Raw genomic sequence first — 14033 nt, forward strand, 5'->3', positions numbered from 1 at the left:
GCCAAAATATCTGCATGGTAGCTCTGAAGGTTGGGGTGTCAGGACATGTCGCCTCACGTTGCCCCACTGCCCGGAAATACCATAATACACCATGTGACGGTTGGGGATCCTCCCTCCCTTCCCTGGGCTCCCTGCACTCTGGCAGCCGTGGTTGCAAGCAGCCATGGCTGACAGATGATAAAGAAAGCCAGCGTTAGGAGAGCACTTGCTCTCCTAACCCTGTTTTAGAGAGAGGCTGCACAGGTGGGTTTTATGCAGTGATGCTGCCGGGACTGGCCCAATCCCGGTGGTTCACATGCACATACAAAACTCCCTTAGCAAATGAACCAGTTTTGCATATTGGCAACTGGCTGAATTGCTATACTTAACAGTGATACTGAAATCTAACCCCTACTATGGTGTTTTTTTTTTCATTTTCTGTATGCTAGTGAGAATTCTTGATTCCTTATTATGCAATCCCCAAGTGACCAAGCATACCTTAGTACACTATTGGCATACTCCAATCTTCTACCTCATTTCCCCAACTCTTAATGCATTGTCCCAAATATGGGAGTCTCCTGCTACTAAACATCCCTCTTCAGCAATCTCCACTCCCCATACTTTCCAGACTCTTATTAACATTAAAAATATGCTTTGCATTATTTTTGGTGTCCTAAAATAATTATTTTATTTAATTTTTAAATAAATAAATAAGTAAGTAAGTAAATAAGTAAATAAATAAGTAAATATATTCATTCCTATTTCTCCATGTTTTCCAGAGCCTTGCTGTCATGAGCAATACCACCCCATCTATTGTTAGTATATAATAAATGACATGTGAAGGTGAAATTAAGTTGAGCCACATGATTGTATATAATGAAGTTTAGTGGCATCATACACACCTTCTAGAAAGATATGTTATATTGACCAATAGGACACTGTTTGTAAAAGTAATGCCAAAAAAGGGAACAGATGGCATGATCCATAGAATCTTCTGAATGCTCCCATGCATTTATGGGGTTGTGTGGATTTTCTCTTCTGGCTACAGTCCATCTCACCTCTTCAGATGCCATTATGGAAAGTCCCTTGATGTCCAGGAACAGCTTTTCAGGTGCTAAGGGGCTGTGGTGGGAAAGAACACAAAAGCCCTCTACTTGGCTGTTTGGATACCAGACAAAAACACCACAGTGGGTGGGGGGGAGATGCCTGTTTAGCCTTAATCACAATTTCAAATGACTTCAAAATAATGCAGCATACCACAGAGAGTTAACAAGGATGCCTGATGTGTCTGGTTTGCCTGTGTACTAACTGATAGGCTACTTAAGCAAACACCCCATGATTCAAGGTCTACCATTCATTTCTGTACATGTGCTGGGGAAAATGTCTTTATGACATGCAGCACTTCAAATATTTCATGCATAAGCATACCTATACATTGAGGAAGACAGAATAACATTTGAAAGTCTATGGCAGTCTTTTGGTTTGGACTTCAGGCCCTTTATTAATGTATGGACCCATTCGCATGTAATGCGGAACCACAGTTGAATGGGCCAGAGGTTCTGTAGGCATTACATTCAAATGTAAGGAAATGTGGTTTGGCATGACAACAAAACTGAGGTTTCAGATTTGGAACTCCAATCTGAACCCTCGGGTTTCATCAGCGCAATCCAAGGTTCGATGCAGCCTGTGTGTCATCTGACTTTGGAACCACATGCTGCTTCCCTTGAAACCAGAGTTGAGGGTGTGATTGGCTGTGCAGGCTGTCCTTCATGTCAGAAGGAAGCCTGCATAGCCAGTTCCCCCTCCTCTCTGAAGTCTCGCTAAATGCAGAGGGGACATGGCTCCCTGTCATCCGAATGTGGACAGGAGAGTGGGGGGAGGGGGAGCGGAACTGCTTACGTGCAAATGCAGCCAACATCTATATTTGACAGGATCCAGACTAAGACTTGTGTGAATGGTATGGTTTTGCTTGTGTAAATGGATGGGAGAGGCAGTGCCCTTGGCCTCCAAATATCCAAGGGTCTCTGATGTTTTTCCACTTTTTAGTATTGCTTGTTAAATGTATTTATTGTGTTGTGTTTTGGAACTTATGTTTATAGCAATGTCTAAGTATGTGCAAGAGACTGATTGGCAGCAGCAGAAGTGAAACCCCCCCTATGGGGGGGGGGTTCAAGGAAAGCCTATTTGGAATGCAGAGTAGGCAGTTAGAGAGAGATGACAGTTTTTTTAAAAAAAAATCAGTTGGGTAATGGTTGTTCAGTTGGATGACATCAGACAGGAAGAGGGCAGAAAGTGTGCTGGAGGCATAGAGAAGGAGTTCTGAACAGGAGATTTCTCTGGTGAAGAGAGAAATGGGGCTTAGTTAGAGGCAGGACTGAATCTGTTCACCCTTGGAAAGCCAGTGCCTATTGTGGAAGTGTATTGCAGAGGCTTGTGAGAGACATGGACTTTGGCAAGAAGAAGTACAACTGTGATAAGATAGCTGAAGATTTGTGTAATGGGAAACAGAATGAGTAACTGTCTGGAGCCGAGTGTTTACGCACTCCACCCAAGAGAACAATGAATTGCTCGTGTAGCTATTGATGTGTTGTTGCTTTTTGCTATACTTGTATAAACAGAGTACTTTAAGTATCCATGTAAATCAGGCAGTCAAGACTGAATCTGTCTTTAGCCAGGGTCAGTCAGCTGCGCAACTTGAATAATAAAAAACCCGTGTGCTCTACTAAATTCTTGTGAATAAGTCTCTTCGATACTGTTCAGGGGGGGAAACCAAAAGTCCTCATGAGGGAGGCTGAGCAAAATGGTGTAAATGAAATACTCCCTCCCCACATAAGTGAATGGAAGCTTAATATGGATATCGTCCATTCTATTTCAGAAGTTACCTACTACTAGTCTGAAATTACTTACAATCTCTCTCACCCCACTTTTAAGTGAAATTAAGATTTTTTAAAGCTTGCACTTAAATTAGTTTTATTTATGTTTTACCATTGTTTTTGTTGTTCCATTATTTAATAATTATCTACTATTCTTAGTAGTAGTATTAGTCACCTTGAATCTTCATCTAGAAGATGAGGTAAAATTGTTTCAATAGTTTCGTTTGTTATGATCATAAACCAGCACAAATTTAAATAAAGAAAAAGAGAGTATTCCATCATTCCCCTTGTAATAAATTAATTCTGCTTCTGTGAAGTCAATGGAACCATACCAGTTCAGATTTATAAATAATATAAAGCCATTGTTCCAAATGTATTAGTAATACCCAGTTAAGCTGAATGACTCAGCTAATATTTGCATTAACTGCAGACCTTTCATCTTTTTAATTAATCTTCACTCGCCTAAAGCTATTTGCAACTTACCTAGATTCAAGCCAAAGACCATTTTTCTTGATCTGCAGTATCAATTTCTATTAATATAGCATATGATGGACATAGCAAACCCAATAAGTAATGAATAAAAGACTTTTTCTCACAAAAATGGTAATTAGTTGCATACAATACCACATCCACATTTCTATCTTCACATTTCTGTAAACTTACTGTTTCTTTCTGTTTGTGCAGTTCATCATACCATAACCTACCAATTCCCTGTCAAATAGTACCTCTGAATAATGTATTAAGCAGGTGCCTCTATCGTGTAAAAATTTTATTAGCTTTTTTGGCAAGGGTACTCTACAAATAATAAGCCTGAGAACTTGGGGCAGCTATAAAGTTCCCTACAGGGGAAAAGAGTATGGGAAATACATTTTATAAAACCAAAATAAACAAGAACTAAAAAAATGTCTGTACTTACCAAGCACTATAGCAAAGAGAAAATATAGCATTCAGTTGTTTCTGAATAGATACAATTTTGAAAGCAGATCTGGCCAGGTAACACTGGCCATTATAATTTGCCAGATAATACTCAGATTAAAGTGAAATAAAAAGTGATTTTATTTGCAAAACCACCACGCAGTCCAATTTCAATATATAGGGAGCATTTGATATCAGAGAACAAATGTGGGAATGGCAAACTGTGGAACATTCAAAAGATATGGGTTGCACTCCATATATTCTTGATAAGTATTTTCTTAAATACATTATCTAAATTTGGGATATCTCAGATACTGTAGGTATTGCTAGAATGAGAGATAAAGAACAGAAGCACTTTGAGGTTTTTTTGTGTACATGTGCACGCACACATACACAGGAAAGGTTTGGAAAACTCTTAATGCAGCATTCTAGTATTTATTTGTTACACTTATATGTCTGTTTTGGGAAGCTGACATTGTGCACTCAGGCAGCTTCACATCTGCCCAAATGAAACCTGTTTTGTTAACATCAGCATTCTATATTCTCAGACCATTTTCTGATAATGGTTTGACTCTGACTGAGTATAAAATGTAAAAACATGACATTAAAATTAGTATCAAAAGCACAAATGCTGCAACACAGAGACCAAATCCCACCCCCCTTTCTATATTTTCAAAGCAGGAACATTCAAGAAGAACATCTCTATGGGCAGACTTATCCAAAAGAATGTTAAGTATGATAAAAAGAAGTGCTTTGTACTTGGATACATCAGGTGCTCATCCATTCCTTGTTCCAACCTGTAAACACGCATCACACCTCCATTCTTCTTATTGCAATACAGACAGTGATATAAGGAAATCTAGCCATCATGATTGTATTGACACTGGGGTGTACAGAATGCTGTTGTTTGTCACTGGACTTGTTTCCTTCCTTTGAAAGAGAAGTAACTGGCCCAGAGTCACCCAATGAGTTTCAAATCTGAATGGGAATCTGAACTTGGGTCTCATAAGAACATAAGAACAGCCCTGCTGGATCAGGCCCAAGGCCCATCTAGTCCAGCATCCTGTTTCGCACAGTGGCCCACCAGATGCCGCTGGAAGCCACAGACAGGAGTTGAGGGCGTGCCCTCTCTCCTGCCATTACTCCCCTGCAACTGGTACTCAGAGGCACCCTGCCCTTGATGCTGGAGGTGGCCCACAGCCCTCCGACTAGTAGCCATTGATAGACCTCTCCTCCATGAAGTCATCCAAACCTCTCTTAAAGCCATCCAGGTTGTTGGCTGTCACCACATCCTGTGGCAGAGAGTTCCACAAGTGGATCACGCGTTGTGTGAAAAAGTACTTCCGTTTTTTGGTCCTAGACCTCCTGGCAATCAATTTCATGTAGTGACCCCTGGTTCTAGTGTTGTGTGAGAGGGAAAAGAATCTCTCTCTCTCCACTTTCTCCACACCATGCATGATTTTATAGACCTCTATCATGTCTCCCCGCAGTCGTCTTTTTTCTAAACTGAAAAGCCCCAGGTGTTGTAGTCTTGCCTCATAAGAAAGGTGCTCTAGGCCCCTGATCATCTTGGTTGCCCTCTTCTGTACCTTCTCCAGTTCAACCATGTCCTTTTTAAGATGTGGTGACCAGAATTGTACGCAGTACTCCAAGTGTGGTCGCACCATAGTTTTGTATAAGGGCATTATAATGTTAGCCGTTTTATTTTCAATAAAATGGACTCCTTCAAGGACTCCTTGGTCCTAGTCCAACACTCTAACTATACTACTATAATTACATCATGCCGGCACCTATATTTGTAAGTGGCACTGGGCACTTCCAAGGGAAGGGGAGATTGGCAATAATTGTCAAATCCTACATGATCCCCAGAGATGCATTATTAAAAGCCTTCCACTGCACAGACATGTCTGGCAGCCTTAGTCAGGATGTCAGTCAATGAGGCTATTCTCACGATCAACTGAAATTGGGCTAAGGGAGCCTAGCCTGATTTCGGCTGATCGTGTGCTGCAACAGGAGCCATGCGGCTCCCGGCAGCAAACCTCACAAAGTAACCCTCCCCTTAGCTGAGGTTAACGGCATGAATGGATGAGTTAACCTCATCTTTTTCATCATGTGTTGCTGTGGCGTGGCTCCGCGATGCAAAAACACATGAGGAGACCTTCAGCCGGGAAGCTGCAAGCAGCCTCCCAGGCATGGAGGTCTCTCCAGCATGCCCCGCACACTCACATGGGGCATCCTGGAACTTCTGGGGGCCGTGCGGCCCCCAATCCCCGCAGGCCCCGCTGGCTCCTTGATGGAGCCGGCAGCCTAAGGGCTGCAATTGTGGTCATCTGCAGGGAGAGTGGGCTAAGCCCACTCTCCCCACAAACCCCCTTAAGGTGGGTCTCACTGATTGTGAGGCTCACCTCAATATGTTTTGCAAAAAAAGAGGAAGTTAGTCATTTCCTTTGCTCATGGACAAGCCGCTTTGTTTTTGCTACCAATAAAAATGCTGTTTAATTTTTTTCACATGCAATCTAATCTGCTGGTCCTATAAAAAGATACCTCCCCCCCCCCGCAAGAGTCAAGAACAGTGATGTAACTTGGAACAACTCTCCAGTAATAGGTGCAGTTTTACCAGTAATGACACAAACGCCATTCGCATAACCACTTAAGCTAGATCATCAAACTGGGCTACAAGGGGATAATTTTGGTTGCCACATTTCAATAATTTATTTGAAAACTGCTGAGATGGGTTTCAGAAAACAAGAACATGATTTTTTTTCAGTACTGAGCTATTTTATGGCCCATTCAATAGCAGGATTAAGACTTGGGAGTATTAAACCATTGAAACCTTAGCTATGTCTCAATTGTTCCTCACATTTCTAACGTGCATATTTTGGTGACCAAATAAATGAAGCTAGGGAGTAGACATCTAAATAACAAATTTTAGACTCTTTTGAGCAATTATAAATACTCATTTGTTTCTAATACTAGTCTTCAAATTATCTAGAATAGCCTTATAGGGAAAACTATTAAAATTCACCCAATACATTTATTTCAGCTAGTGAGGGAGGAAGTGAATGATGTGTGTGTGAGGGTGAAAATGTGTGAGAGAGAGAACAATTCTGCATAATTTATTATGCCAAACATGGGTTTCTACAGATTATTCTATTAGGCAATAGACACAGGACACAGATGTGAAAAATCTAAAAAGGAGATAAGTGACCGACCTTTGTGTCATTTTGTACTCAATTTCAATAATTAATGCCTGTTTAAGTTGTGCCATGGTATTGGCCAAGAAGTATGAAATTTCTAACAAAAATGCAGCATTCATTGATTTAAAAAACAAACAAATTTAAAATATGGATAAGTAAAGAGAAATAAGTATGTCACACTAAAAGTAGAACTACTACAAAGAAAAATCCAAATCACTGTAAGCAAAGACAATCTTCATGATCTAAGTTGCTGCAATTCAATCTAAATTCATTCTAAATTTTAACATATCTTCAAAATATATGGTAATGGAATCAGGTTCTCACATTAAAGGAATCAGTAACAGTAATAGAACCAAGTTCCTATTTGGTTTGAGCTTGCTCCATGCACAGACCAACAGAAAGTGGCCAGACTTCTATATTTGACGACTATTCACATGACCATTACTAGTAACTTGCATTGAATTACTATAGGACTATTACAAACATACTTTATAGTTATTTGTGCAGCATAAAAGCTTTGTGTATCTAAACAATTCCTAGGAGTACAAATATGTGTTTAATATAGTGCCATGTATATATAAAAACCATTATTCTGAATAGTCAGGATGTGTAAATAGTTATGCATAGAGAGGTAATATTATGAGGCATTAGCAGGAGAAAATTAACATTTTATGAATGCCAAGGGGACTGCAACATTTTGACAGGAAGACTGGTGACTTGTCCTTTACATGGCAGGAACAATTTCCATCATTCCTCTTTCCCTCTGAAGCTTGCTGTATCTCCAAGAAATATATCATTGAGTGTCATGCAGTTTTCAGGGACTTATTTTCCAGAGGCAAAGAGGACTTCAGAGAAAAGGAGACTGACAAAATAACTTCCACTATGTAACACAGTGGACTCCTTTGGACTTAATGGCAAACTGGAGGAAAACTCACCTCAAGTTTACCCCCTGTGTTGTCTGAATAGTCGGAACTGCAGTATTCGGACCCAACTGCAGCTCCAATTTTGGTTCCAAACCTAGGAATGAACCCTCAGTTGTAGTGAGTTCCACTCACCCAACCGAAGGTCCATTCCATCTGCTTTTACATCTGGATTGGGATTTCTCCCCAAAATGGAGGTAAGGGAGAAAGCGGGTTTCCCTCCTGTGAGCTTCCCTCTCATTGGCTGACGCACGCTGTTCTTACAGGATTGGAGGAAGACTGCACAGCCAGCCCCTTCCGCTTTGCAAGCTCTCAGACTTGAGAATGTAATTATCTGGGAGCGTGCAAGGGATGGAGGCATGTGGATCTGTTGGATCCATGGTTTGCCATTGTGTCTGAAGGGGCCATATACTACATTGGAGCACCAGCAATGTGTTAGTCAGGATGTAAGCCATTGTCTATACATTTTAGCCCTTTTTAGGGATGTGCACTTTTAGGGAGGCCCCTTTTATGGGCCTCCAAACAGGTTCGGATGACCAGTGGTTTGGCTGGTTCAAAGGTGGGGGGATACCTTTAAGGGTGGGGATGGTGCTCTTACTCCTCCCACCGTGTTTTTCCTGCCAGCACAGCACTTTCAAATGGTCCAGCAGGGCAGCAGTGTACCTCCCTACTGCCCCACTCCCTCGTTGAATTGGAAGTTACAGGAAATACCCAGCATGTGTGCGCACATCACGCTCACGCACACGTCGGGTGTGCACAACATGCCTGTGATCATGCTGGTGTGCACATGCATGCAGGGTGCTTCCTGTCACTTCCGGTCAGACAAGGGAATGGGGCGGCAAGGAGGTATGACGACACCCCACCGGGGGAAATGTGGTGAGAAGGGTAAGAGCCCTTTTGGGACAGCGACCATCTTATTATTTTTCTACATAAACCACATTGAGAACTTTTGTTAAAAAGTGGTATATAAATATTCATAGTAGTAGTTGAAGTAAAACAAAATATTTCTTCTTCTTATGAACATCAGTTTTGCTTCTCATCTTTCTTGAAATGCATCAAAGATTTAGCTGTAAACAAGTTTCAAGAATGCATAATATGATGTTTTCAATTTTTTTGGTCTGTGTTCTTCACATTGTTAAGTGTCATGGTTCAGGTTACTTACCAAAACACGTTTACTGGTAAGAAACACTAACTGCTAAATAAATATCCTAATTATAAGAGAAACCGACACACTTCTGTATGCAAATAGGATTCACCTTAGTTCTTTGTATTGTAATTCAGGGTGAAGGACAGTAACTGCAGTTATCTCCAGAAGAACAAATTGCTGAATTCGGACTCTAATGTTTTTAAAAGTTAAGCCATATCAAGGCCTTTTCCATTTGCTGAAATATTTGTGAACTGAGAGTTTTTTTACATCTTAAAACCGGCATTGATCTTCTTCACCAGTTTTAGTTGCTGTAGCTCAAGCATGAGTTGGTGACCAAGAAAAAATGACTACCCTTTCCTTGCTATAAAAAAATACTAGCTGACATCCAAACCAGCATGGAAACTGTTTGAGAATCATCAGAGCTGCCACTAAGTTTCAACTAAACACCAGAACTCACACATAGGGAGCCAACATTTATGACCTCCCCTTTCCTCAGAAGCACTCTGTGCCACCTGGAAATATGAACCTGAGGGTTGCATGACCCTCGAGGACATATTTCCAGGTGATACAAGACCTCTTCTTGAGAAAGAGGAGGTCACTGAAATTTGTCTTCTTCCAAACCACATGTGATTGACAGTGCTGCATTGGTTGAAACTATCACTTTACTGGGGCCCCTCATATAGGGGCCACACTTTGTAAGTCTGAATGTCTACCACCATTCAGCAGAGGCACACAATATTTTGCTTTGTTTTTACTTGCTTCATTCAATTATTGGTTAATTAGTAAGCTTTAGAAACAACTGGTTTCACCCCACCATAATTTCCATTGCCTATTCATTTTCAGAAAAGAGAAGACTGTTCCATTCTGTAGAGAGAAAAGAGGTGAGATTTCCCCTCTCTTATTAAAGTTGAAAAATAATAGGTAAGTTGGTGGCTATTTCCCCTGACAATGCCCAATATGTTGAATAAATCCAGGGGAGTTTGTGGGGGAAATTGTTCCTACCAGTGGTGACTGTCATGATTTTGTGGGAGACACAATTCTCCCCCCTCAATGCCCTGTACAACATCTGGGGCTGTGTAATAAAAGGGAAAAAAGCGGAGGGGAAGGCCACTACCAGAATTGTCTGTGGTAACAAAGAGGAGCTCTCACTCTCTTTGAACAGTTTTGACAAAGAGAGAAAAAGCCCACTTCTCTGAAGTAGAAACCACGTGAAAGGAAGCTTCCAATCCATCACAGCAGGCTCATCCATTCTGTCATAAAGTAAGGACTTTTGCATAATCATCTGGGGGTGGTTTGGTGAAGGGAATAGCCCCTATCCTGATCCACACATACAAGCAGAGCCTCCCTCAGACTCTGTGAACGCACTCCCCACCAGTCAATTAGGCTGATGCACACTCCAGCCTGGCAAAACCAGAGTTGGGTCTTCCAGAATATCCCACGATGCATTGCACACACAATGGAAAGGCCCTCAGCCTTCAGTAAAGCAGCAACTCTCCTTGTGTTGAGTCCCTGAGACAAAGATGGCCATTGGCTGCCCAGGACAATCTCCACACACGATTGCCAGACCAAGGTATGATTGCCAGAACAAGACAGCACTCTTCTAAGTGATTTGGAGTTGCAGGCTTGCAATCTTCATCTTGACTACTTGAGCTCCTAGAATTGTGAACTGTGAACATGCCCATATTTGGCAAATATGCAGTTTGTATATTTGCACATAACTCCACCTGGGAGGCACCAGGTAGGTCCAGAGTGGGTTGTTGTGGGTGGTAGTGCCCAATGGGTCGAAGGAAGCTACAACCCAAATTTCAAAGAAATTGGCCAAAGGGGTGATTTCTTAACACATTTCTGAGGTTTGTATGACTTTAAGCTTTTCCCCATAAGGAATAATGTGGATTTCAGCAGCCCCATAACTCCATGTGGGGGGCACCAGGGTGGCCCAGAGCAGGTTGTGGTGTAGTGCACATGGGGTGCCAACCACCCACCACAAGCCCATGGGGTAATGGGTTTTGTTATTTTCAATTTTTGACGTGTTCTTAGAGTGGATTCTTTGGTGCAAAATGATAGAGAAGTCTCAGGTCATTCATCATTTTGCATCAAAGACAAACAAACCATCTTTGTTCATCTCCCTGGTGCCACCCACGCGGAGTTATGTGACCACTGAAATCCCCATTATTTCCTATGGGAGGGAAGCTTAAAGATGCACAAAGTTAAAAAAAATCACCCTTTTGCCCAATTTCTTTAAAATTTGGGTGGTTGCTTCTATCCAATGGGCACTACCACTCACCCCAATCTATTGCACCTGGAACTCCTTTTTTGCTCCAAATCGATTCAGATTCAGATTGATGGGCTCCAAATTGAATCTGGGGTGATGGGGGGCAAATTTAGACCCAAAACAAATCGGGGTGATTCAATCCAGGTACAATTTGAATTGAAATAATTGATTCATGCACATCCCTACCTTCGTGCACATCCCTACACACATCAACGGATTGGGATCAGTAATATTAACTACCTATCCCTTTAAATCTCCTTGCTCCCTTCTCTCTCCTCTTTAAGTCTACACCTTGGTCCTTTTTATTCTGTATTAGATTGTTCTTTGACCTAATCATGCTGATTCCCCACGTTAGCCCCAAAAGCCTGATTTGAGTGTAGTCAGCACTCCAGAACAGTCTCATTAACAGAATAGCCCAGGGTAGAAAAGTGAGGACACAAAGATCTGAGTGAGCTGGGTTTGCAGAAGTTGCATGGGCTTGCACACACTTGCAAACCTGGGCTACATGACTCAGCCTTCTTCTGCTGCTCATGTGTAAGACTTTATTGACTAGAATTTATTTTTATTTTATTTTTTTGCTTCTTTTCACATGGTTTCACCTCTGGAAGTTGTGAGCAGGAATCCTCTTTGAATCTCCTAGCAAGCTGTAGTGATGGGAAGTCTTGGAGGGAGGACTAGGCCTCACTTAGAGCAACTGCTGGGAGGGAGGGCCTTTCCTAATAAGGCAAAAAGCCTGGGAAATTCAAAGCAGGAGGACCAATCCAGAGGACTGGGTGGGCATTAAACACTCAGCCACCTACTGGAGAGGAGAAAGCTTTGGTCTGTTAGTTAGTTCTGTCCCAGCAGGGCCCTGACTAAGCAGAGGACTGAGAGCTGCTGGAGAAATAGGAAGGCCACAGCCTGTAACTAACAATTTAGGACCAGTACGGTTAGACATTTGAGGGAACTTATTTTTTTATTTATTGCTTGGAATCTGAGTTGCCAGGTTTAATGAAAACTCTCTCTCTCTTTTACAATCTGCTTTATGAAGACACACTCTCTCTCTCATATTATTATTACATTTATATCTCGCTCTTCCTCCAAGGAGCCCAGAGCGGTGTAGTACATACTTGAGTTTCTCTTTCACAAAAACCCTGTAAAGTAGGTTAGGCTGAGAGAGGAGTGACTGGCCCAGAGTCACCCAGCTAGTTTTTATGGCTGAATGGGGATTTGAACTCAGGTCTCCCTGGTCCTAGTCCAGCACTCTAACCACTACACCACGCTGGCTCTCTGGTCACCTCTCCAAGCACTTGCTCCGTCCCTCCTGTCTCCAGTCCAAGAAAGCAGTTGCCTGGCAACAGAGACACCACTGCATCCCAGCCCAAGAATGTCAGCTGAATGTCAGCCCAAGAATGTCAGCTGTTACTGGTGGGAGATTGTAGAGAAGAGAATAATCTATCCATCTATAAAAGGATAGTGGGCGGGAGACTGCAAAGAGAGGGGTCATGAGGGAAGAAAGAGCCCCTTCAGGAGAAGGAGGCTGCACTGTGTGAATTAGATGAGAAAAAAAGATGATCAAGATCTGTTAACTCAGGAAGAAAGTGGGGGGGGGAGGGATGGGCCTCGGCCTGTCAGTGGCCTGAGGGGAACGGGTGTCCATAGCGGCAACGGCAGCAGCATGGAAGGGCCCGGTCAACCGTTGCCGCTCCTCAAAGCAACAGAGACCATTAGCGGAGGAACGGAGGGAGGCAGGCAGGTGAGAGACAGGCTGGGGACTGGCAGCATCCTGAGGGGAACGAGGCAGCAGCATTGGCAGCAGTTAGGAAGGGCCTGGAATACTGCTGCTAATCCCGCAGAAAGAGACAGGAGTGGGGCTCAGGGGAGGGTGGGGAGATCTCTGGGTTTAGGGGGCTGCAGCTTGGCGAATTAGCTCCAGCAATGCTGCAGCCATAACCAAGAGGGGTGAGGGGGTGGAGCAATGGGATGGAGGAGCAACCAAAAGGGGTGAGGGGGTGGTGGAAGCAATGGGATGGAGGAGGAGGAGCAGCAGGAGTGAAGCTTAGGTGAGGGTAGAACTCTGAGGAATGGGGGCCGTGGCACAAGATCAGGTGAGCAAGCAAGTACTAGTGCGCAGATGCTCTGCATGGTTTAAGCAAGTTTATCTTATTGCATACTCTTGTGTAGTGATCACTGGTGGAGCGGGACTGCTGGTGGCGTGTGTGTGGCTGCTGCTGTGGCCCCGCTGACCCGCCCCCGTGTCTGACATCAGCCGCTAGGGCTAGCCACGCCCCCGCTTCTGACGTCAGACGCGGGGCATGGTCTGGCTGAACAGAGCCTTGAGGCTCCATTTGGAACCGGTCTGGGAGAGTTGCAGTTTAACTCCTGAAGGGCGTGTGGCCCCTTCAGGAGTTAAGAGGCTGGCGCTGCTTTCGCAGCACAGCCCAGGAACAGCTCTTCCCTGCCTTAATTTAGCTGCTGAAGGGACTGCGCAGCCGAAATGCCTTAATTTAACTGCCGAAGGGGCTGCACAGCTCCTTCGGGAGTTAAAGGGCTGGCGCTGCTTTCGCAGTGCAGTCCAGGAGCGGCTCTTCCCTGCAACACCAGCCTATATAGCTCATGAAGTGGGCGCGCGGCCCCTTCAGAAGCTACTTAGGCTGGCGCTGCATTCTCAGCACGCAGCCAGGCATGGCTCTTCCCTGCCTTTGCAGGGAAAAGCTGCTCCTGGCTGTCACTACAAATGCAGTGCCAGCC

General features: G+C 43.4%; 1 protein-coding gene across 3 annotated transcripts in view; it reads right to left on the reverse strand.

The window, feature by feature from the left end:
• DPP10 (dipeptidyl peptidase like 10) overlaps positions 1 to 14033 on the reverse strand; it is a 992794-nt gene that overhangs the window by 411979 nt on the left and 566782 nt on the right. The window contains exon 1 of one of the 3 annotated variants that reach the window (XM_053254272.1): positions 11903 to 11977. The exons of the other annotated variants lie outside the window; for them this stretch is intronic. The gene's annotated coding sequence lies outside the window, so the exon portion shown is untranslated. Of the gene's footprint in view, positions 1 to 11902; positions 11978 to 14033 lie in introns of those variants that run through there. 3 annotated transcript variants of the gene reach the window in all.

The sequence above is a fragment of the Hemicordylus capensis genome, chromosome 1 (assembly GCF_027244095.1).
Source record: "Hemicordylus capensis ecotype Gifberg chromosome 1, rHemCap1.1.pri, whole genome shotgun sequence".
NCBI classification, from domain to species: Eukaryota; Metazoa; Chordata; class Lepidosauria; order Squamata; family Cordylidae; genus Hemicordylus; species Hemicordylus capensis.